At 37.8% G+C, this 23744-nt stretch overlaps 2 long non-coding RNA genes across 2 annotated transcripts in view; one reads left to right on the forward strand and one right to left on the reverse strand.

The window, feature by feature from the left end:
- Positions 1 to 13321, forward strand: part of LOC113459279 (uncharacterized) — a 161509-nt gene extending 148188 nt beyond the window's left edge. The window contains exon 9 of the long non-coding RNA XR_012581389.1: positions 4099 to 13321. This is a non-coding gene — a long non-coding RNA (uncharacterized LOC113459279). The remainder of the gene's footprint in view (positions 1 to 4098) is intronic.
- The window catches only part of LOC113459278 (uncharacterized), a 106454-nt gene that overhangs the window by 46952 nt on the left and 35758 nt on the right, over positions 1 to 23744 (reverse strand). The gene's annotated exons all lie outside the window — the stretch shown is intronic.

Consider the following 23744-nt stretch of genomic DNA (forward strand, 5'->3'; position numbering starts at 1 on the left):
GATGGAGTCCAAGGATCAGGCAGTAACAGCACAGAATGCACAGTTACACCTGTTACACTGCCAGACAGGGAGCATGTTGCCGTATCAGTAGGCTTTCTTTAACATTAACCCAAATCACTCCTCTAGCATGGTTATCTGGGAATATGTGAGGGACTTCCTCATGGTCTGGATGTAACCACTTATTTTGGGGGAATGAAAGAGGTTCAAATTTGGTAATCCCCACTATAAAACCCTCTATGCATCTTATGCTACTCTATGATAGATACATTCTCTACAGTCAGAGAAGGAGGTTCAGGAATTACCTATATGCATTTCCCATATATCTGGCAGTTTGTGCATGGAAGCACTCAGGAAGAAACAATAAAAGGTGTGGCTAATAGCAGTTGCAGTGCTAACCCTCTTGGGTCATGGTTGGGTAGGGCAAGGATGGCTAAGGCTTTCTCAGCTGTAGAGCATAAATATATTTTCATGATTCCTAAAATTGGTGTCTCGCTACTTAAAAACACTCTAGTTTTTCAAAGAAAATTAAACAGTATTTAACACATTTCACAATACAACAGTATTCAATACATTTCACTTTCTTCCTTCTCCTATTCTATAGAGGTACAATTCCTTTCCACATCTTTAGCCAGATAATTGATATAATGCATTAAGCCAGTCCATGCAGTGGTCCCTGTATAATACAGATCTGATACATTAGAGGTTATCTTTTTTCCATGCATTTATGATTCTGATCTGATAGCTTTATATTTGTATGCTGTTGTTTCGTCTTTGCTTGAAAAACAATAAAATTTTAGATTCATAAAATAACAGAGACTATGCAAAAACCTATGTGATGATGGCTAGCTACATCTTAAAATTCTTTAGCCTGAAAGCCTGGCAAGAATTTGAAGGGAAGTGTTAAAGCAACCTGACAGAAATCCCCTGCAGTGCTTAAGAAAAAAACTCAGTTCTCCCTCCTCCCAGCTAAACCCTGAAACAAGGTCAATGCACTAAAAGGCTCTGGAAGTAATTTTTTTATAAATAAGTATCCTGGGGAATTAGTGCAGCAAGTGCCACAGTCATGTGTCTAAAATAAAGGTAGCTATGACTATGTAAGCATTTCCTCTACGTGCTAGGGATGGCACACATCAGTCAAGGTGAGATTAAATGCATCTCTGACTACATGCTACAGAAGAAGCAATTTTTTTTTTTTTTTCTCAGGAAGAAAACTTTGATCATAACCTTAAATCAGCAAGTTGTTTATGTCCATGCCTAGTGTTAGGTCTGTGAACAATCTTTGATATGCTGGAGTCACAGACCACTGAAAGGACACTTGTGGCTCTAAAAGGAAAATGCAGGAATAAATGCAGAAGTCTCCCAAATATGAACTAGTGCCAAGTTTCCAAAACTTTGGTGGCCACTCCACTGACCAGATTCTGAGACCCTGATAGTCACCTCTGACTGAGTCCTGCCTATCATGGCAAGTGCCTTTTTTTACCCATCTCATCTATTCAGATACTGCATTATGGCACGGCAGTAATTAGTTTTTCTTTAAAAGGGATCAAAAGTTCCAGTCTCCCACGACTGCAATCAATGGCAACCATTTCCCTCATCAACAGGGCATGAATTATACAAATATTCACTGTAAATCTAAGTAAGGAAACTGAAGAAGGTGAAAAATTTATATTCTTTGGCAAGGACCTAATAATTTGGGAATTTATGTATTATTTGGTGACATTGATGATCAAGCCCTAGTTTGGATCAGTTTTTGGAAAATTATTTCAGCTCTTCCTCCATCCACTTTAATTTCATCCAGAAAGCTTCTCTTTCACTTGCTGAAAGGAGAATATGGAAGAAGGGAGATCATTCAATCGCAAATCCACTTTTCTTCACGGCATCTCTGATGTTGCTCCCTAAGTAGTAGTAATCCCCTACATTCAGGAAACCTGTGCAGGTTTGTCACAGGAAAAGCACAACATCTGAGCCAGTGTGAACACAACAGTCAAGGACTGGAAGAAATAAAAGAAATTAAAACCCAAGTTAAACAAAAGTCCAAAACAAAATCATCTTCTTCATCAGGATATCAAGTAGCAGTCATTTAAATGAAGGAGATATTTATGCCTTCTTCTTTTGGAGGAAATTTCCTAAGGTTCAAAATGCAGATAAAAGGCTTCCAATTCTATATTGGCACAGCCTGATTTTCAGTTGTGCTTATCACTGCCTGCCATGCAGCTGGCTTGCTTTCTTTCTTTGAAAGTTTGAGGTTCTTTACACAGAAATTATGTTTTCAAAATACATAAGAATCCTGATGTTATAATCATTTTCAGAGCCACTATGCACATTACTAATTGTGTCCATGAGTCCCTTCACTTACTCCACTGAATTGAGACTACCAGCTACCAAAACATCATTATAAATAATAAGGTAAGGAGAATGAGGCCAGCTTTATATTTCTGACTTGGTGAAGGTATTGATAGCTTGTAGTGAGTAGAAATTCTTGTAAAAAATTAGATTGGAAAATGTTCTTTTTCCTGAACTGTTAAAATGATAAATACTAAATAAACAGCTGCAAGTGAAATGGTTCCCTGCTGTCCAACAACTACTTTTCTAAACACCTAAGAAAGTATTCTTAAATGCAGCCAAGTTTAGGTCTGATATCCAAAGTAAATAAGGTACACACAAATTACTGCAAGCAGGAAGACCTCTAATAGTCCACAGCTCCCAATTCAGAAAAGATTTGCCTGGGTATTTTAACTGGACATTGCTGAAACCCTAAAAACTACTATAAATAGGGCAAAATCAGCAAAACACTTAGCCAAGAAGGAAATGTATATGCACAAGGAGATATGCTCCGTTTTTATATCTCACAGAGAGAAGAATAAACTCCCATCTTATGCTTCCTTTCCATAGTAGTCCAAACATGTTGGGAGTTGAGTTATGAACTAATACAGATTTCAAATACTGTGAAGAGTGGTTGAGGAAAAATGAAACATAGATGCATTTGGCCAATTTAAAATGTACAAGCAGGGAATGCAAGTCATTTAAATATATACAACCCCTCTCTTATCTTGAACGTGATCACAACTGTCGCCAGTGAGTAGACAAGAAACTGCTTGGCACTCTGTTTCTGTTAACTCCTTCAAAGAGCAAACATAGTTCACATTACAAAACTTGTGGGATTCTTTCCTTTACAGAATAATGTAAACAAACATTTTCTTATTTAATCTGTTTAATTAAGTGTTGTTTACTACCAGTTTCTGAAGCACTTCAGATAATAAAGCCTAAATCCTTGATCCTAGGGGGAATTTTAAGTGTAAGTTTTTTTAAAACAATACTGTTACCCATTAAATGTTTTAACTATGGCTTTAGGAATTTTTAAAAAGTCTCATAATTTTTAATGTCTTGATTTCTATGTCTTAAAAGGGAAGTAATTTTTTGACCTATGTTAACTTTTTCAGACTCTTTTAATGGAATGTGCAATCAATACATTAATAACATCCCATGCATTAGCACTGAATATAGCAGAAGGTTAAAAGGGGCACAGGTTTTCCATTAAGCCCTTTTAATTTTTCCTTTTCAGGATTTTCCTGAATCTGGGAGTGGGTAGATCTAGTCCTAGATCTATTACTCCAGTCTGGAGAATGATGCCACGAAAGCATTTGTAACCCCTTAAATATCCCATGGTATATACTTGTTCAATTCCTGTACACTGCCCTCAATCCCATCTCAGAAATTGATGCTGTGTATGACAAGGGTCTCAGCCTGCAGGAGAGAGGCTGTAGATGGGGCATGGGCGTCTGGCAAGGCATCAGGAACATTTTGCAGAACTGGAAAGGGACTAAGTTCTGGTTTAGGCCATTTTTGAAACATTTTTTTTTAATAATGTACAGCATTTCCATAAATGTTACCTCATCCTTCTCTGAGCAGTTTCATTATGAAGTCTATTTTCTTTTTTTTAGTGAAATAACTTTACCAATTTTAAATTCAGATGGAACAGGAAGGGGAAAAGCGCTTTATTTCTTGCTCCTACTAAGATTATTTTATCCATTTCTAATTTTAGTTCTTTTCACGTTTTGTTTGTTAGGCATAACTGGGTCAACACTTTCATTCTTTCAGGTTGAAAATCCTGTCTGAAGAAAAGAAGTTACTTGTCACGAAGCAAAGCAAATGACTGTGAATAATTTATAAGAAAGTAAAAATATTCTGCTTTTGAGATTTTAACAGGAGAACAACCCTGAGTTATAAATTATTATAATTACACTGGAATATGCTCTCCATCCTCTTATTCTTTTGCTCTGCTCACTGCCATAATACTTCTTGCTCAAATGGGTAACAATCTCTTGAGCAGCACCATGGGTGCCCCCATGTTTGGGGACAGTGCCCTTTCGACCATGAATTTAACAGCGCTCACAATCCCGCTCCACACTTCTCAAGAGTTTTGCTAGAATTCCTGCAGCTTTATCTCCTTATAGAGGATAAAATTTATATATATATATACATATATATATATATATATATATATATATATATATATCTCAAAGTCCCATGGGATGTGAAGTGAGGACTGTCACAGAGCTGGGGGCTCCAGAAGCAAAACTGGTGCTCACAGGAGATTCTGGGAGCATTATTAAACCACATCACAAATCCTCACCGTTACTGCTCAGGTGCAAAGTAACACTCAGAGATGGGTAGATAAATTCTTGGGGGTTGTTTAGTTCTAGCTCCTAAAGGCCACTGTGTTCAAAGGTATTTGTTGTCATAATTATTATACTACAATGTATTCCTCTGTATAAAGATGATAAAGTGAAGAAATACAGTATATTTAATGGAAAAGTAGAGATTACAACAACTTGGTTTGCTGAGAAACCAGTTTTACCAATGCTCTTATTAAAATGTCTGAAATGAATGTGTCAATTCTCTGTAGCACCAAGGGAAGAAGATGAATTACTTGATATCAAAGTCTGTCACTTTTTTAAAAGTTTTTTTTATATACTTTCTGCAATCCAACATCTCTAGTGTACTAATACTGGCATAAACTACTGCGATTTCCAGCATCTTGTTCTCAATAAAACACTTCTTATTTTTAAGACTAACGTTTAGAAACACAAGTGGAAGAACTAAAACACAGCAATGGATATGTACATGACAGCTTCCACAACAAAGTTCGTGGAACTGACTTCATTTGCCACTGGAGCCAGTAAGATCCTATGCCCTCTTGTGCCAAGCAAGCTTTAGCCATCATCACCCACTTCTTACACAGACTGGCAGGAGAGGGAAAGGACAGCCAGCCCACAAGTTCTTATACACGCAAGATTGCAGCTATGCATTCCATCATTTCACACAAGGTGTGGTCACATACACAAAGACTGCTGCTGCCAGTGTGTTCCCACAGCAGAGACTCAATCACCAAATCCTGTGGGAGGAGTTTGAAGTGTGGAACTCCCACTGCTCATCCTGCCTGCCATGTTGTGGGTCAGCCACTCTTGGTGACAGTCTGAGCCTTGGGGGAAATGGAACATGTATTTTCTTCAACCTTACCCTTGGCTTATCACAGGTATTAATGGGAAACCTCTGCCCAGTATCCCCCTAAACCTCTCCATAAAAAATGAAATTCCTGACTGACACATGTTTGCCCCCTCATTTATCAGTAAGGAAGGATGTCAAAATTCTTTGATCAAAAGTTGGTGGCGAAGTTGACATTCATTTTGAAGTGGAAGACCTATCTAAGGAATACTGTAAGGGGGCCCAGGCATGCTGGAAACAGCCCTCCTTTAAATTTGCATTTTCTGAGACACTAATAATTTTAATTTAAGTCCACAAATTTTAGACTTCAGAAAAGTCAAAATATCTGTGAGCAGGTTCTGAGTATCCCACCTGATTGGTCCCAGACACACTGAATTCTAAGTGTACCTGATATATTTTATTTTTTTACACACTATTTATATTTGACCTTATCTGACCTTCTATTCCAGGACACTAATTAGATTTCTCTGAGCTTTGCAGTCATTAACAATCTCAGTGGAATTGCACCTCTCCATGTCAGAATTATGCGTCTCACTTTACTTATTCTCTTCGCTACCTAAAAGCGTGAACCAAAATATCCACACTTCTTGTATTTCATTCTTATCCAACCACTGGTAATACATTCATGAAAAAACATTAGTGCAATTGAGCAACTCAAATCTGTACATACATTCTGGCTGTGTATAAAGGATGTGCTTTGATTCTTTCCCTCAGAAAAATGTGCTAAGCACTAGAAATTAAAGTTTATTAGTGACAGTTGTACTAAGAATTAAAAATTGTCCCAAGCAGGCTACTACTGAATGGGATCCAATATGTGACTGGCCTGCAGAATATTCAGGAGAGTAATTTGCTGACTGTCCTCTAAGAAACTCTTGCCTAAGTTAAAAGCAGCCTTGGGTAATTGCTGATCACCCTTCTTGTGATTTTCAAAACTCCCTCTGTGATTTTAATACCCAATTCCATTAACTTCAGCACTAGGGCTGCTAATCCTGTAGGTAGGCTAGAAAATCTTTAGCTGTATGCAGGTGCTTCAGAGATTATAATGCTAATCACTCACATTTAGCTGCTACTATCAGTATGAGAAGGAAAACAAAGCAGAAGAGACAGACAAGCTTGAATGAACAGACATATCTATCCCTTATGCTTTTTGCCTTTTTCAGAGCAAGAATAGCTCAGTCTTCCCTCTGTCATTCTTATCCTAAAGCTTTGGAGCCCAAAGCACCACATAGCTTTGAGGAGAGGACAGTCTTGAGAACAAAAAATATTTTTGGGGAAGGGGGTTCTTTTGTTCTCTTCATTGGGACATTTTCTTAGGATAATATCAAAAAAATTACCAGTTTTATTCTGGAGATTTTCCAACAACCAGAACATACTTTGGCAGGAAATGTGTGTGAGATCTACTCATGTCATATCATCTTTGGATGTGATTCTAGTGATCTTTCACTAAACAAATGTTCACCTAACACTGATAGCTGTTGAACTCTCCTCACTTGCAATGCAATGGCCTTTAGACAAACAATAAATGAGCACTTGTATTTTCAACAGATTTTACTCCAAGGAGATGAGCTGTTGTGCTCAGTTAACCTGATTCTCCTCCTTGGGCATAATTGGGGGAGAGAAATGGGGCATATTCTGTGATTGTAAATGTATTTTCACTTTTTTTGGTCTTGGTTTATAGATTTTTCAATGTTTTTCTTTAAGCAATTATATCCACATCTTTTTGTGTTTGGAAATGTTTTCATGTGGGAAAGTGGCTGTTGCAGTCAACAGCTGAATTACATTTCAGAGACCACTGAGAGCTGCCAAACTACAGCCAGGGCTCACTGAGAGACTAAGGGAAATTAGAACATCTTGTATGTCAGACTGAGAATATCTTTATGCAATCAATTACGGGTCTTGAGAAGTTTGATTTTTCTAGGTTTGGAGTGATGAGAAATGAAAAAGGCAAAATTCCTTGATTTCATGAAGACTTTTCTATCCTGTTTATTTCAAAGAGATATTTAGGAGAATGTAAGACTTATACACGTCTCTCCTGTGGAAAGAAGACATCCCTGTTAAGTGAAAATTAAGTCCAGAAAGCTTATGTTTAATGCAAGATTTATTGGTACTGTAGCCAAAGGTTTCCCAAAACCTCTTGTCTTTGTCAGAAAAGGTTCAAGAAATAGCTTGATGCTGTCTCTCTTCCTCCACACCTGCTTTTCCAGGGCTGAATTTGCTTTTATACTGTTCAGTTTAGGATGTTACTGCACTGGAATGACATCTACCTTATTTTTTTTTATTTAAGATATTATTTATTTACTTTATTGAAATAATGCATTGACTCATACTGTTTGGATTCTAGTTTTTGTGTCCCTAAAATGAGATTCTGTGTCTGACTCTCTGTAACTTTGGAGCTGATGTCATAAAGGTAAAGAAATGTGGTGAGAAAAGTGGGTGGGCCACTGTGAGTTTGTGGACATCTCTAGTTAAAGTTCCTTTGTACAAGTACAAATGACTGCACATGGTGTTAGGCAGACAAGAACTGAAATATTTACCATGATAAATTACTTATTTATAAAATAGGCTTATTATTTATTATTTATTATATATACTTATTATAGTATACTGGGGCAACTACCAAAATAGCAACAATATAAAATAGTTTATGCCTGTGGATCTTAAATTAATAGAATTGCTAACAATTTTACTTCATCCTAAAAAACTTACTATGGCACTTTTCTGCTATAGGTGAAAAAACCAGAAAAGTTCTCAGTATATTATGGATTGAAATAAAGGAGAGTTGAAGGAAGTTAAATTTCCTTTGAATGAGTTTTTTCAAACTGTGTGTGGAAAACCACATAAGAAAATATATGAGTATACACTTGCAGAAAAACCACTTTTGCCTTCTGTAATGCCAATTAGAGAGCAAAGACTCATTTGTTTTCCTAAGACAGTGTGTGTCTTCATAGCCAGAGTAGGAGAGAAGATGGATGCCATAGATTCCCCTGAGCAGACACCTAAATTTATTCCTGTCAATGTTGAAAAAATTATTTGAACCCTGTTTCCCCAGTGAAGAAAAAAGATCCAGATAAGAAATGGCTCCAGACCTCCTAGGATGAAAAGCAGTTACTGCAAAGATCTTCAGGAGAAGGAGAAGAACTAAAAACAGAACAGTGAGAAACTCAATAATAGAATATTCAGAGGAAATGATAAATTTAACAAAGAACATTTCAGCCCAGGGTGTTGGAGTGGGAAAGGGCAGGGTATGGGAGGATCACAGGATAGTTATACATCCCTTGTAATTAATTTGTGAAAAATGCAAATGCAGTCCTGATGTCCTAAGGGCAGTATTACCAGTGATGAGTAAATACACTGTTGACAAATTGTGTAGCATGTACAATGATAGAAAAGAAACTCAGAAAAGCTGTGTTACAATATGTGACAGATGAGAATTATTGAAAGTATGGGGAACCAGGCTTGGCAGTTCAGGGACCTGCACGTCCTGACTGTGACGAGGAAATGAAAAGGGAGAACTGGTTCCCCATCTGTGACACCAAGACATGTGCTAATCACTCCATCCTGTAAGTGGCCCCTCACCAGTTCAGAGCTACAATTCCCACAAGAGCCAGATCTTTAATTTGGCTACCTGTTTCCACTGGCCAGCTCCACAAACTGCTCAGTGCAACAATAATCAGTGAAGTGTGAGATTTTCTGTGCAAAAGCATCCCGTGCTGACCGTGTGCCTGGGTACCCTGTGCCCAGCAGTGAGTGAGCAGCTCTGCTGGCCACAGGGACAGAGCTGTGGGCAGCAGCAGCACTGGTTTGGCAGGGTGCAGAGTCAGGCTGGTGACCTCCTTATCTGAAATCTGGAGTTGCTTGGGACTACTGTGATACAGATAATCCTTGGACTTAATTTAGAGCTGCTCAACAGGCAAGAATCTGTTTTAGCTCCATGAAAGAGAGAGTTCTTTCATAAAGATGGTACAACAATAAGAAGTGTGATATTTTTTGACTGCTATTCTGGTTACACTCACATGCTTGTCCAGCGTGCCCACGGGTCATACAGCTCATGACTAAGTTCCTTTTCTTTCCTACACGATGAATCTGTAACCAGTGAATCTACATGCAGGCAATCCTACATGAGACAGAGCCAGCAGGAGACAAAATGAGGCAAAGAGGATTGCATCTGACAGAGCTGTTTAAATAAATTGTTAATTTTCTTAGAATACCAGGGGACCTGTCTGTAGCACCAAATCTCCACAGGCTGTAATCTTATGAGCCATCTGTCTCCATGTATACTGGAGAAGGCTGTGGACTTGGGAGGATGATGAAATATTGGGATGTAAATATTGAGGGGGTGGGAGATTATTCCAATATCTAATCTTGCATCTCACAAGATGATGGGCTCCCCAGGCTCCTACTGGGCTAAAGGAATACAGGACACTCAACGTTTTCATGGTTTGAGTTCTGAAATGCACACACATTTAGCAAATTTGGTAAATTTTACTGTTAGTTGGGTGAGTATGCTTGAGTTTTATTTTTCTTTTAAATAGATAATCTATCCACTAAAAAGAAGAATGCTATATTAGCATTATATGTTGTAAATAACAATCCAAAGCATAGAAAAACAATTCCATTCAATTTATATACCTTTAAGACCTACTACAAACCAATGTTTTCATTCAGCTTTGCAAAGGATAAGGACTAGGTGAAAACTAACTAGTACTTGCTCATGGTTTTATAGGAGAGATGCATCTTGGAGGAAAAGAGCTCATAAGTTCTTAATGGTTATGGGCATATATTACGTTTGCTTTCTAAAATTAATAAACTTGCTACGTAGTGGTGTCCTGGTTTAGAGCAAATTTGGGAGGAAACCTCCAGATGGGGTCCCTCTAGAAAGAAAATTCAAGCTGTCCCCTCCCCTGGCTAGTTCAGGAGATATAAACCTACTTTGAGAGAAGTGGAAAAAACTGTTTTTTTAACAAGCAAAGAACTCACAAATATGGAAAAATGAATAATAAAAAGTGGAACCTCTCAAGGTTCTGAAGAGATGGCAAATTCAGAGAGTCCTTTTTGAGGGGTGTAGCTCAGCTCCCCCAGTCTCCTGTCAGTCCCTCCTGTGCTGGAAAATGCCACGTCCTGGGCCCTGGTGGGCCACAGGTGTGAGCTCCCAGTGTTTTTCTGGGTTTCTAGTCCAGAGCAGGGCTCATCACCTCCAAGAAAAGGAAAAGCCACAGTCTGGGGAACTTTTCTGCCTCAGCTAGCTAAAAAAGCTAACAGAAAGCAAAGGAGAGCTGTGTCCTGCTGTCCATGCTACTGATAGTCCAGCAGGGGCAATGCAGAGGAGCGAGGGCAGGTTCTGCAGACAAACTGCACACTTCCCCCTTTGCTGTCAGAACCAGTCTGAAACCAGTGCAGAACTTCATATCCACCATAAACAGAACAGACCACTGGGATACAAGCATCATAAAGTCACCCTAGGACAAATGGGAAGTCTTCTTTTTAGTCTAAATTAAATATTCAAAATGAGGTCAGGTCTGTGGCCATGAAATGAATTTATTTCTATCTCCCTGTCCTGAATAATGATGTGACTTCTTTGAAAGACTAATAAATATCAACTCACAAACCCTTCAGTGTAATAATTCCTATCCTGTGTGGCTTTATATCTCAAGAGAGACAATATATTGTGGTAGAAGATAAGAGCTTTAGGAGACCTGTGTTTAAGAACTGTGAGGTTTGAAAGAGTAGGAACCAAACTCTGTCTTTAGAACTATCCTTCAGTCACCTTTCTTTGAATTTCTCCATGGTAGCACTATTTATATGCCTATGTAAAGCAATTTAAAAATCTTTGCCTGAACTGTATGCGTATTTTTAATTGGAATCTATTATGTATTAATTATAATTTACAAAGAAACTATCACACACTTCAAGATCTTACAGTTATTTTTAGATTCATGCTGTGAAATGCAACTCCTGCATTTTAATAAATATTAAACTGAATACCTTCTCTCTAACTCTGAAGATTATCAACTGTAAAACTCAACACAAAATCACTCCATTCGTTCTCCTTTAGCCCCCTCATATAACAAAGTACCAAACCTTCTCATGGAAAGTGAAAATGAGAAAGCACACTTCCTACCTCAGCCCAAATCACGATCCCTGAGCCCAGTTTTACTTCCTTTGCACTTAAATCCCAATCAATTTTTTTGATATACAAGAGATTAATACAACTTTTATAAATCAATTATCAACAAGTCTCTAGGTGAAAGAAATGCCCTGTATCAGCTTCACTGAATAACATAAAAAGTCTTATAAACTAGATGAGAAATATCAATTTTCCCCTTCTGATTATCCCCAGTGAAAGCACATTGCACAGATGGACTGCCATCATTATAATCTTCATATAGATATATACATATATATATTAGCACTTAAAGCATTTTCCAAACTTTTCAAGATTTCTGTCTCCTGTATGGAAGGTTTTTCTTTCTGGAATTCCTTATCATACCTTAAAAAAAAAAAAAAATTCAGTGAAGGAAGATGCTAGAAGAGCAGGTTTCTCAGCTGAACAGCACTAATGAATATTGACAAAGATGAGTGTTTTGGTGTGATCCAAGAATATGTATGAACAAGTTTAGCCAAAAATACAGATAGAATAATCTTTTTAAAGGCACAATGGAGCAACTCAGAAATCTACAATGTAAAAAATTGGCCAATAGCTAAAATAATTTTGCAGTTTTGATAATTTAGAAATAAGTTCTCTAAGGAACATTAACAATAGATTTTCAGACATTTGTTAGAGAATAAATGATGCCCTAATTACTAAAATGGTTCCAATGAACTAGAAAGCACATGGCAGCACAGAGCAAATGATGTTTCCGACCTTGTCAGAGACTCCAAAGCAGCAGTAGCTCCATGTCAAATAATGGCACTCTCATTTAACTCTTCATTTGAATACTCTGGAAATAAAAAGAAGCTGCCTTTGATTGAGATGTGTCCATTTTTGGAGCCATTAGACTATCTTTTTAAAAACAATGAGTGTACAACTGAGAATATAGATTCTTTCTTTTTACAAATGCTGGAATTTTGTATAATCTCTTCTAAATGAAACCAACAGCAAATTCAATCCAAATACCCAGTACACAAAACAGATGTTCAATAAAAAAAAGATAAATCTAAATTTGAAAATTGTATATTGAGAAGAGACTTTTGAACCATCAATACCTCAATCTTGCTACCTGAGAGCTATAGACACCTCTTGAACACAAATCTTAACTTCATCCTCACTATTTTACTGCAGAGAGAAAATTGCTTTTTAGAAGAACCTCAGGGTACATACAAAAGAAGATGTGGGAGGAACATATTTATATTCACCTCATCAGGAGGCATGCAGGCTAAATAAAAAATAGCACATCATTATCTTGTTTGTTTGGTTTGTTTTTGGCATTTTTAGTAGTTGTTTCTGTGGGAGGTTGGTGGAACTTGAGACCAAAACTCTGGCGTATAACCTAAAAAATTCTTCTTAGAATTAGGTCAACTCATGAGACAGAGATGCAAATTTCTTTTAATGACTTCTAATGGGAAAGCATAAAATACATCATATATTATGAGTTCATATATAAATATCATAGAAGCGTTTATCTTAACAAGGCATAAAATTGTGGATATGTGTTATACCATTAATAGAAGATAATGCCCTTTTCACATTGGGATTTTTATGCAGAATAACCCAAATATCAGAAGATTTACTGGCTTACTTTTCTATTTACTGTCCTTTGTTTTAGGCAGTTCAGTTACTCAAATTATTGACCTTATTTTTACACTGTGATTGACACAACTGTGGCTTTTCAATTCTCTTTGGTTTTGGTTTTTTTTTTTTTTTTTTGCCTTGTATTGCAGAGCAGACATGCTGTAATGGCTACACATTAGCAAATGCTTCCAGTTCAAGTTTTCAGTAAATTAACCTTTTGAGAGCTGAAGACAAATGTGCTCTGAGCCTGGGATTGTGACTCACCAAGGCCCTGCCCAGGGATACAAGCAGGACTCCTGGCCAAGGCATGCTCAGCTGCAGTGGCAGCTGGGGTTAGCCCAGGGCACCCCACTCTCAGCTACCTAAATTGCCATTCTTGTGTTCTTAGGAACAACTTGCATAAAAGCTTCTGCACCAAGACATCAGTGATTTAAATGGTGGCATAAGAGGGCAAGCAGAATAATTGACATTTGACTGCCAAGTTCCAAGTGCAGAACTCTGTTGGGATAAGAGTGGAGTGGATGAAGAAAGATATGATGCTTTACCCTTATATTTGTCCTTTGGTCGTGAAATGAATGCAGCACAATTTATTTTGCAAGTGATGAGCCTGTTTCATGGAACCAAACAATGATGAAAAAAATTGTTTGGGGATTTTTATTTTTTTTTCACCAAATATGAATATTTTACTACACAATATGCTTCAGATAGGATTTCAGTTAGGACATTGGCACTGATGCTCTGCATTTTCTTATGTAGAGGATTTAGGTAAAGATATCTTACCTCCAACCTACAGCAAGGCTTTGATTGTTTCCTGAAACATCTTTGTGTCCTTTCCCTCTGAAACGCTGTCCAGAAAACCTTTGCAAATTTATATTTCTTGGGAAATAAATAAGCATTTTGCCATGTGGATTCCAAATGTATTTACTTCTAAATTCCATGGAAGCCTCCTAGTTCAGCATGTGCTCAGCTCAGAACCTATGTTATCCACACTCAGATTTGACACTCAGTTAGAGCTGATTGCTCTATCAGCACACCCTGCCAGTGAAGGGGGGCAGCCACAGGACCTGTATTTACAAGAGTGAAGTGAGAAGGGGAAGGAAAGTGATTATTCCCCTCTCCCTGGCATTTGGGAAACAGTTTCTGGTGAATGGCATTTAGAGGTGGTTTGCCCCTCAAAGGAGAGATTCACATTCCAGTGAGAGTCCAGTGGAGAAAATGTGCTGAGGCAGGAGAGGCTGAAAATTGGGTTTGTGCAGCTCAGAGAAGAGAAGACTCTGGGAGAACCCGATGTTTGGCTGCAGCTCCCAAGGGGAAGGCGCAGTAAAGATGGAACCAGAGTCTCCTCACAGGTGCTGGATGATAGAACAACCAGCAATGGACACAACTGACAGCAGATGAATCCTCATCAGGTACTAGGAAAATAAAATCTTTACCATGACAGATGTCAAATGGTGGAAGGGACTTCCTGAAGAATCTCCATTCTTGGGGACAGGCAGAACTGGTGGGCGTGTAGCACTGAGAACCTGACCCGGAAGGGTCTGCTCTGAACTAGGGGGACTGGCATATAAACTCAGAAAAATATATTTAATTATATTATGAAGGGGGGAGTAAGACAGCTTCTGCTTATTAGTCTCAATGAGGCAAAGTCATGTGAAAACAGAGGACAAGGTGCTGGATGGAAAAAAGATCTGTAAGAATCCCTCAAATTCATATTATCCAGAAGTTTTCTTGTGTTTTGTTGTCTTTTATTAACTTCAACTGGTTCATTTAAGAATATTTAAGATTATTTTGTGCTCATAAAGGACACCAGCATGTAGTGTAAAATGTACTATACATATCAAGGACTTATAAAATGTGAGCACCACAGTACAGAATCGAGCACATGAAGAATGAAATGGTGGGTTTAAGCCTAAGCTCTGTGGATCCATCCAACAATGCAAAAGCAATAAATTGCACACATAGGTCTGGCAACTGTCATAGGGAGTGACAATTCTGAGAGCTGCAGGCACCCTGCACTTCAGGATTAATGCCTATATCTATTTTAAGTTTTGTAATACTTGCAGTGGGGAAAACACACCAAATGTCTCAAAATATTGTTACAACAGATAAGATGCTCTTGTAATCATCAACCAAATGATAAAAGGAACAGACTCCCAATCTCTCTTACTATAGAAAGTACTATAAAAATCTTAATTTTTTGTTTATAGAAGCCTGACATCAATGCAAGCAATGACACTTTCTTATGCAACCTCCTGTCTGATTTTTTTTAAAAATAAATTATCTCTGCATTGCTCCAAGCTGCTATGTCTGTACCTCTGTCAGGAGACAGTCCACCTCAAACAACAGATTGTCAATATCTTGACAGCAATATTGGTCCCACTAAAAACCCAGCATGTGTGACTGTAATATTTTCATAACCACTAAAAAGTGCTGGTTTACAGCAGTTGAAAGAATTTGTTTCTTGGTTTTTTTGGTACAAAGAGATTGTGTCTGAGTTGTATTTCTTTTTTTGGTGAAGACTTATGTAAAAGGCAGAAAATAAAACCAAAACCTCCCAAGCTGCTCCTTGTTACACTGCTTGCCACCAGAACAAACAGGCTGACCCTGTTGTCTTTGTAGCTCCTCTTCAAGTTGGGTTTGGCTGCTCTGAGCTTGGCCTGAGCCTTTTCTTCAGCTGAGTACGCTGGCCTTTCCTCCCACAGACCCAACTGCAGGCCCCACTGTAGGGTAAGTGAAACAGAGTAACACTTTCTAGTTAACATTTCATAGCTGAATCATTCTTTTTGGTGTTTTAATTTATAGTCCTGAAAAACAATCAATGTAACCCTCTGCCCAGAGCCTGCTTGTAACAGTAGTCCTGCTAATGGGTGATTTTAAACTTAATGTTCCTGTTTCTAGTAAGAGCACAAGAATTTCAGTTTAACTTACTATGCTGTCAATACCTAATAGAGCTCCTTGCCAAGGGCAATAAATGCTGTTCTTTTGTAATTCTATCCATAAAAATGCTACATCTCTGAAACACCATCATCAGTAGCTGACAATCTGCCATCTTGCTCTTGGAAGCATTATTTCTCTGACATATTATAGGATGACATGATACCAAATGCATGGTTCTAAGAGTGCATGAGTACATTAAAATAAATCTTACTTTACATCAATGTGAATACAAAGCTCTTTTAGTGTATCTTGCTATATTTTCTGTGCTGCTCTTGGATATTATAAACTAAACTGGATAAGGCTGGATTAGTACTTGCAGAGATTACCAGCAACTACATTCTTCATGCACTGGTACAAAAGATAACAAGCTCTTTGAGCACTTATTCCTATATGAATATCCCCAAATCACCCCAAGACAGAGTGTGATATAACATGCTGCTATAACAAACTGCCATCTTTAGGAAGAACATAAAACAAATGCTAAGATCTGATTGCCAAGTACCATGACATTGGTAGCTTTCCAACTGGGAGATTGCTATTTTTAACATAAAAAGCAAACAAAATAAAATGTGAAGGTACAGTATGGCTCTGTTCTGAAACAAAGTTTCTCACAGCTTTTGTTCTCAGGGTGCAGCACTGCAGGAGTTAATAACAAGATGCTTTCCTGTCTGTTGATGCCTGATGAACTGGCTATGGAAGGGCAGGGCCTATTCTACAAGGCAAGACCCTCTGCAAAAAGGATCATCCATTTTTTGTACCATTTTTACTTTCACACTTTTTCTATCCCATCTGAATTCAAAGAAAATCTCGGCAGGTATAAAAAAAATCTGAGGCACTGTTGTAGATATTGAAACTAAATGATTGCTACAAACTACTTAAAAATATCTTCAACATTTAAATTAAAGCTTTACTTTAATAGAGAGACCTTCCAAACTAGGCCCACAAGGGCTTCAAGGCAGGCCTGAGAAACTGGGGGTAATTACAATCCCTCTATAACAGCAGCTGCCTTAAGATTCCCCTCATGCTTGGCCAAGGCTTCAGAGCGGCTCTCAGGTGCCACAGGCAGGAGGACATGGAACCCTTGGCCAGCCCGGCTGGGCAGGGCAGGGCAGGGCAGGGCAGGGCAGGGCAGGAGGGGCTGCCCTCCCGCCCAGGGAGCTGCCCAGGGCAGGGTGGCTGTCCCAGGGAGCTCCCCCTGCAGGGCCCCTCCTCTCCGCCCTCCCCAGCTCTCACAGTGCGCTCCTCACTACGAAGGCTCTGCCCTGCTCCTGTGAACAAGGACACAATTAAAAAAGCAAAGAGAGCCATCAACCTGCACAGTGCCAAAATGCTGCTTTTCATTAATGTAACAAAATCTATCACAGTGAAAAAGTTTAAGAAAATTTTATATGCAATGCTCAATAAACCCAAAAATTTTTGGCAGGCCCTTGGCAGATAAAAATGTTAATGCTATGCAGTCACTCTAATGATGTAACAGATGGATTTTTCTGTTTAGTTTTCATCACATTACAGACATATTGTTTGTATATAGCTTCTTTGGCATATCTTTACAAGAGAAAGAAGTTGCTGCCTTTACAGAGGAGGCATCTCTTTATGACTCTGTCTGTGCCCATGGGCAATCACTGCTCACTCTGGGTCATCTTTGCTCATGATCTTTTATGACAGTCATAGGATTTCTTCTAAAGAAGCAGCTGTAAAAATCAGAAAAAATTAATCATCTCTCAAATTCAAAAGCAGCTGACTGAAATCCCACAGTAGAAAACAGATGCAGGGGATAAACCAGATCAGAGCATGGTGGTGAGTACTGTAAAATGTTTTCTTTGTAAATCAGACAAAAACACATGTTTATTAAAAAAAAGGGAAAGGCTACATAATATTAATTTACTATACTAATTCAAACTGAGCAGTGATTTATTTGCTCTGCTGCCTCACTGAGAAATACTCTAGCCCCCAAGCCAATTCTTGGGATTGAAATATACTATAGCAAAAGATATTTTCCATATTCTTGGCTTCAAGTTGTTTCTTCCTATTGATATAACTCTTTAGTCTTCCTTTTGCTTCATTTGAAGGGTTTTTTGACTTCCAGAACGAATTTATTTCTAAGTTTCAAAATTCATGTTAGTAGAGTTTTTAAGAAGTAATCACTGTGGCAATTCAAATATCATCTATGTTAATCCTAAGAAACTGCATTCAGATAATATTAATGGGCTGATTTACAAGTAATAAAGCAAAGATGGGACTAGTGTTAATTCATCCTGCTGTGTTCAGATATTACCACACATATGGCAGAGAAGATTACCAGCAGTTCTGAGACCCCTGTGCTTCTTCAGGCATAACAAAGCAGATTAATGACAGAGTAATAAGGTCAGCTCAGGTATAACACAACCTTTTCTCCAGGATTAGTTAGTTCAAAGCTAGATTTGGCCCAACTTAACACAAAATTTCCTGTTACTTGTTGATATGGTTAAATATTTGAGAGCAGAATAGTAGTGAATTCTGCATCTGAAAGAGATGGAGGATCCACAACCCAGGGGATTAAATCTCTCATTTAGTCTCTTGCTAGTTAAAGTTCTAGACAACAAAAACTAGCACTTGCCTTCACGCAACTGGTGAGAAAAGGACTTGCTCTCCAGATTTAAAAGCAGCACTTGTGAAGCATAATGAAATAAATTGCAGAGATAGCATAGACAGTATTTCTGGTGAATTTTGGGCCATTTGGGAAAAATGAAACCAATCTCATGTGCAGCTGAAAATAATTAGTCTAGCTGCTTAGACAAACTGCTTATTGTCATTGTGAGAAAGAAATGAAGACAGTCAACAGTAGGTGAAAAGAAGTTAATAGTGTATCTGATAACACAACTCTGTTCCAAATGAATTCACTGTTAAAGAAGATAGTTATTACCTATAAAATTAAAGGCTATAAATAAAATGTAAATAGTCCTTGAGAAAAGCTTTTATATGGCTAAGATTTCATACACAATTTCAGGTTGTTTTTTGACAGATAAATTACCTCATAATAAAACCACAAAACCATTTAATTAAATGTAAAGTAAAAAGTCATGTACTCCCATGTAATGGAAACATCAGCAGCATTAAATGCTGTGCAGCTGTGGTGAATATTTTGTTATACCTGTGTTTACTGGAAGGCAAAGAGAAACAGGTGTGGTCTATAAGGTAAGCAAGGGATTTAAGGTGAAGGATCAGGTTTCTAGGTCATGGATAATTCCTAACATTTAATTTCTTTGTTTATGGTTGGACTGATTTTTAAGGCTATGTAACAAAAATAAGACTCCCTTCATGGCATTGTGCAAGACTGAATTCCCCATACTTCAGAGTTAGAAAGTGCTCTGAAAATTAACCTTGTTAGTTTGCAGAAAATCCTTTGTTATCTGGCTTGCAAACTGAGTTCTGTGCCCAGTTTTCTAAACGATCAGGTAAAAGACAACAAAAAATGACCTCTGAAGTTAAAGGACAGATCCTTCATTTTCCTGTTTGCACCCACTTCAGACTTTACTCCCTCTTTTTTCTTGAGAAAGAAAGGGAGAGTTTTCACCATAGGACAGAGTCAGCTGGCTTGGGGCAGGGTACCTGCCTTTCCATCCAGTGATCTATGTGAAAACCCAGGCAAGGATGCCCCGGTAGCACCATGGCCTCCAGTGCTCATTAATCACAGGTGAAGTGCTGTTGGCTTAGAATTTTAAAATATTATAAATATTAGTCTTAATACATAAGTAGAATAAAATTGAAAGATAGTTTGTCTAAAAATTCAGCACAATCACCAGTTGATATTTCTCAGACTCTTTGATGAATCCTTCCTTACTTTACTTCTTCCATCCCCATGCTCCAAACATACCAGTTCTTAAAGCCAGCTGTCCAGACACAACACACTGATGCTCTTTGCCAAAGCTGACCCCTACCATACAAAAAAAAAAGGATTATGCATATCTACAGTTTTCTAAAGGGATGGAACACAGGCAAACTTGAATTAGCACCATTTTACACTGTTTAGCAATCTGTCCCAATTCTGCACTGAATCCCTTCACTGGCATTAAGAAATGCCTTATTGTTAAGGTTATTTCTGTGGACATGGAGCAGCACAGCACATTTTATTATTTCTCTTATTGGATTAAAGATTTTGCAATGTATTTAAAAACACTGGAGGGCTTTCTTATGAAAGAAAGCTATTAAAGTGTATTTGAAGTTTCTCCTCTATGACAAACAGTTCTATTAAAATGGAAAAACTACAGGGTATGAGATAGAATTTATTAAGCTTTATTATGTTGAATAATATTTAGATTAATAACAATTAGGTAGAAAGCATGATGTGAATGTGACTAAAAAGAAATACTTATGCCACGTGTTAGTTATTAATAAGTCAACATAATTTTTGACAGCTATCCAAATATCATAAGAACTTTTTCGAAGTCATCCCTCTAGATGCAAAATCAGTATTTATTTAAATATTTCATATCAAAAAGAAGCTAAATATGCAAAATCTAAGCACCAAAATATGTGTATATTCTAATGAAAACAAGTTACCCAATGTGAAAGTCAGTGGAAAGTTTTTTATGGCACTTTTGAGAGATTTTAAAAGATTCTGTGTGCCTAAAGATACAAATGGATTTGTACAGGAATTTTTTAAATGTTCTGAAAGAGCCACATGATTTGTGCACTTACAAAAAATAATTTCTGAGAGAAGTCCTTGTCCACGATCTATTGTGCAATTACTTATTACATACTTTCCAGTTTAATTAAGTTTTAATCTCTAGTCCAGCACTCTATTGATTTAGGTAGGGCCCAGTATTACCTCACAAGCTGTTTACAGGCCTAAGGACATGGCACTAATATACAAACTGAATAATAAAACTCACCTGTCTACATTATACATGGGTACTTTAGAAAAGACAACCCAAATGTCACTGGTATTTGTGAGAAGGTTTGATGAAAGGCAGCAGAGCCCTCAGTATGGACATGAGCTGCCAGAGGCCTCGACAGAGAAGGGTGTTTTTAAGTGAACAAATTTAGCTACTAATTAAAAATAAATAATCCAAATGTTAAGTGTGGCATCCATCCTTTTAGAAAATGTTAAATATTACTTTTTCATTTTTTATATACCTCAGCATGATCAACTGAAATGTTACTGGCTTTTTTTTTTTGCTGCAAGTCTGTTTATTGACTGATTACAAATAGAAACTTGCACTTTTGCTATGCCACCTTAGTGACAAGATCTAATTTTCAGTCACATGGGAGAAAAATAAGTCATAGAAAAAACAAGAAAGAAATTCAGTCTTTGAATGTATTAGTTTCAAATGTAGAGTAAAACTAATTTCTACCAGTTTTGTGTAACTTGCTTCAATATTTCTTATGTGAATTTATGGAACTCTTGTTTGAAACAAATTGCAAGAAACTTCAGTTTAAGAATACATGTAAATACACACTTTACACATAAATTTAAGTTCCATGAGGTTCCAACTATTCATATATACCCATAATAATGGGCATTCTCTCCATGCCTTTCCTGATGGAGCATATTTGTTTCCCTTTTCTGCACACACTGAGTTCCTTTTTCTCCCAAGGCTACTGATCTTACTGACAATTGCTGCAAACCATGAACATTTCATGCTGATGCCATTATTTTCATCTGATTCAGTGTCTGAGGTACTGGTGGCCGCTATTGCTGTCCCCCAAAATAGTGCAGTGAAAGGCTACAGCACTCAGGGAAAGAATGGAGCACTGACATGAGAAAGCAATTATGTGGGAAACATTGAATCAAGCATTCCCAGGTGGTATATTTATATTGAGAATAAACTGTACAGCAGCCAAGTTGGAAGTCTGTGAAACTTCCACCATTGTTAAAGGGCCACTGTCCCTTAGACTGGGGCCTCCAAACTGCAAGGGGGTTTTACAAAACTTAAGATGAAATCCAGAATATAAGTTAAAACTCAAATCAGTAATTTTATGCCTTTTAATAGAAACTTCCATCTCAAGTATTAAGAAGACTAACAGTACTGTTATGCAGGGGTACATAAAATAAAAGAAAATAAAAGTGGAAGTGGGAAGAAGTCAGGCTCAGTGTTTTCCAGTGTCAGCCTGGGCTTTGTGAAATACAGAAAACAGGAGAGGGATAGATCCAAAAGGAAGTATTTTTAATTTGTTCCTGTGTAGCAATCTTCATAGACAGGTCAGCCTTTTCTATTTTTTATATAAAGTATCAGCCTGATTGACAGCAACCCCTTAAAGAAAACAGTTTGCTACATTAAATGTCAATGGAAAGGAATGAGTAACAGCTCAGATATAGGAACCCCAGCAGCAAGGGCAACCAAAACAGAAAACAATGAGATGCAAAAATGAAAAATAGTAAGTGTAGAAATTTTGTACCCACCACCAGCAGTAATGCTGCATATGCTTTTCCTTCCAGCAAAATTTTTGAAGGCCAGAAATGGATTACGTTTGTAACATTTTGGTCTTTATTTTAGTTATCCAACTTCTAAGTGTTTCTCTCAGGTCTTTGGTCCACATTCATTCCTTACAGAAATGAGAAATCTCCAAATTTTCATTTGTATAAATTTGCATATTTATATATGCATGACAATTTTAAAATGTAGGCTAAATATGCTCATATTCTTGTGCATGTTGTCACAAATTTGAGCAAGAATCAGAGAGAAGAAACTCTGTGAACATGAAAATTGGAGAGAAAAAGCCTCTCTAGACACCCTTGAACCTCCTAAATTTCTGGGTGAAGCTTCAAGTCAGTTAATTCAGTTGAACTCATTCATGCATATTGAGACAAACCTACTGCAAATCTGAATGAAAGGAGCTAGAAATCAAGAATAAAGGTGATGAACGCAGCCATAGTGGATGTGTAAATACTGTAAATAGTGTTTTCATCCTTAAAACAGAAGCTAGTTAACAACAGAGAATGATGAAGTTTGAAGAGAGGCAAAATCAGAGTGGCACTATCATAATCTTTTGATGTCACATATTCTTTTCAGAAGTCCCATTGAGTTCTAGTAAACATGCAGAATTATCTGTTTCCTAGCAAAAGAAGCCATGGCTGGGTATGACCCGACCCTGCACTTGCAAGGGCTCTGCAGGCACTGCAGTTACTTCATGGCAGCAAAGCCCACCTGCTGCCTGACACTATCTGGCTTCTGCACACACCCTGTGGCCAAAGGAAACACATCCTAAAGCCAGGCACCTATTCCACCTGACAAAAAATGTGTGAGTCACAAGATGTGAAATGGCCGTTAGAGAAAAGGAAGATGATTCTGGTGAATAGCCAGAGCCTGGGACAAGTTGAGTTTTGGACACCAAGGACATTACTCATGTAAAAGCCTGGGCTTGGCTTCCCTCAGGATTGGGCAAAGTTCCCAGTTCCTTCAAACATCTGTTTGTTATTACCCCAGACTCACTGGGGAAGGACTCAAGAAGTGCAGAGCTGGCTCAGAATGTCTTGGCCATGGAGGCTCAGTCCAATTTTCTGGCAAACGGAGTTTAGAAGTTTAGGGGACCAGAGGGGAAGAGGACTTGAAGGGGTCATCTGGATTCAAGCAGAAATGAGGAACAGAGCGGT

Source organism: Zonotrichia albicollis, chromosome 8 (assembly GCF_047830755.1).
Source record: "Zonotrichia albicollis isolate bZonAlb1 chromosome 8, bZonAlb1.hap1, whole genome shotgun sequence".
Taxonomy (NCBI): domain Eukaryota; kingdom Metazoa; phylum Chordata; class Aves; order Passeriformes; family Passerellidae; genus Zonotrichia; species Zonotrichia albicollis.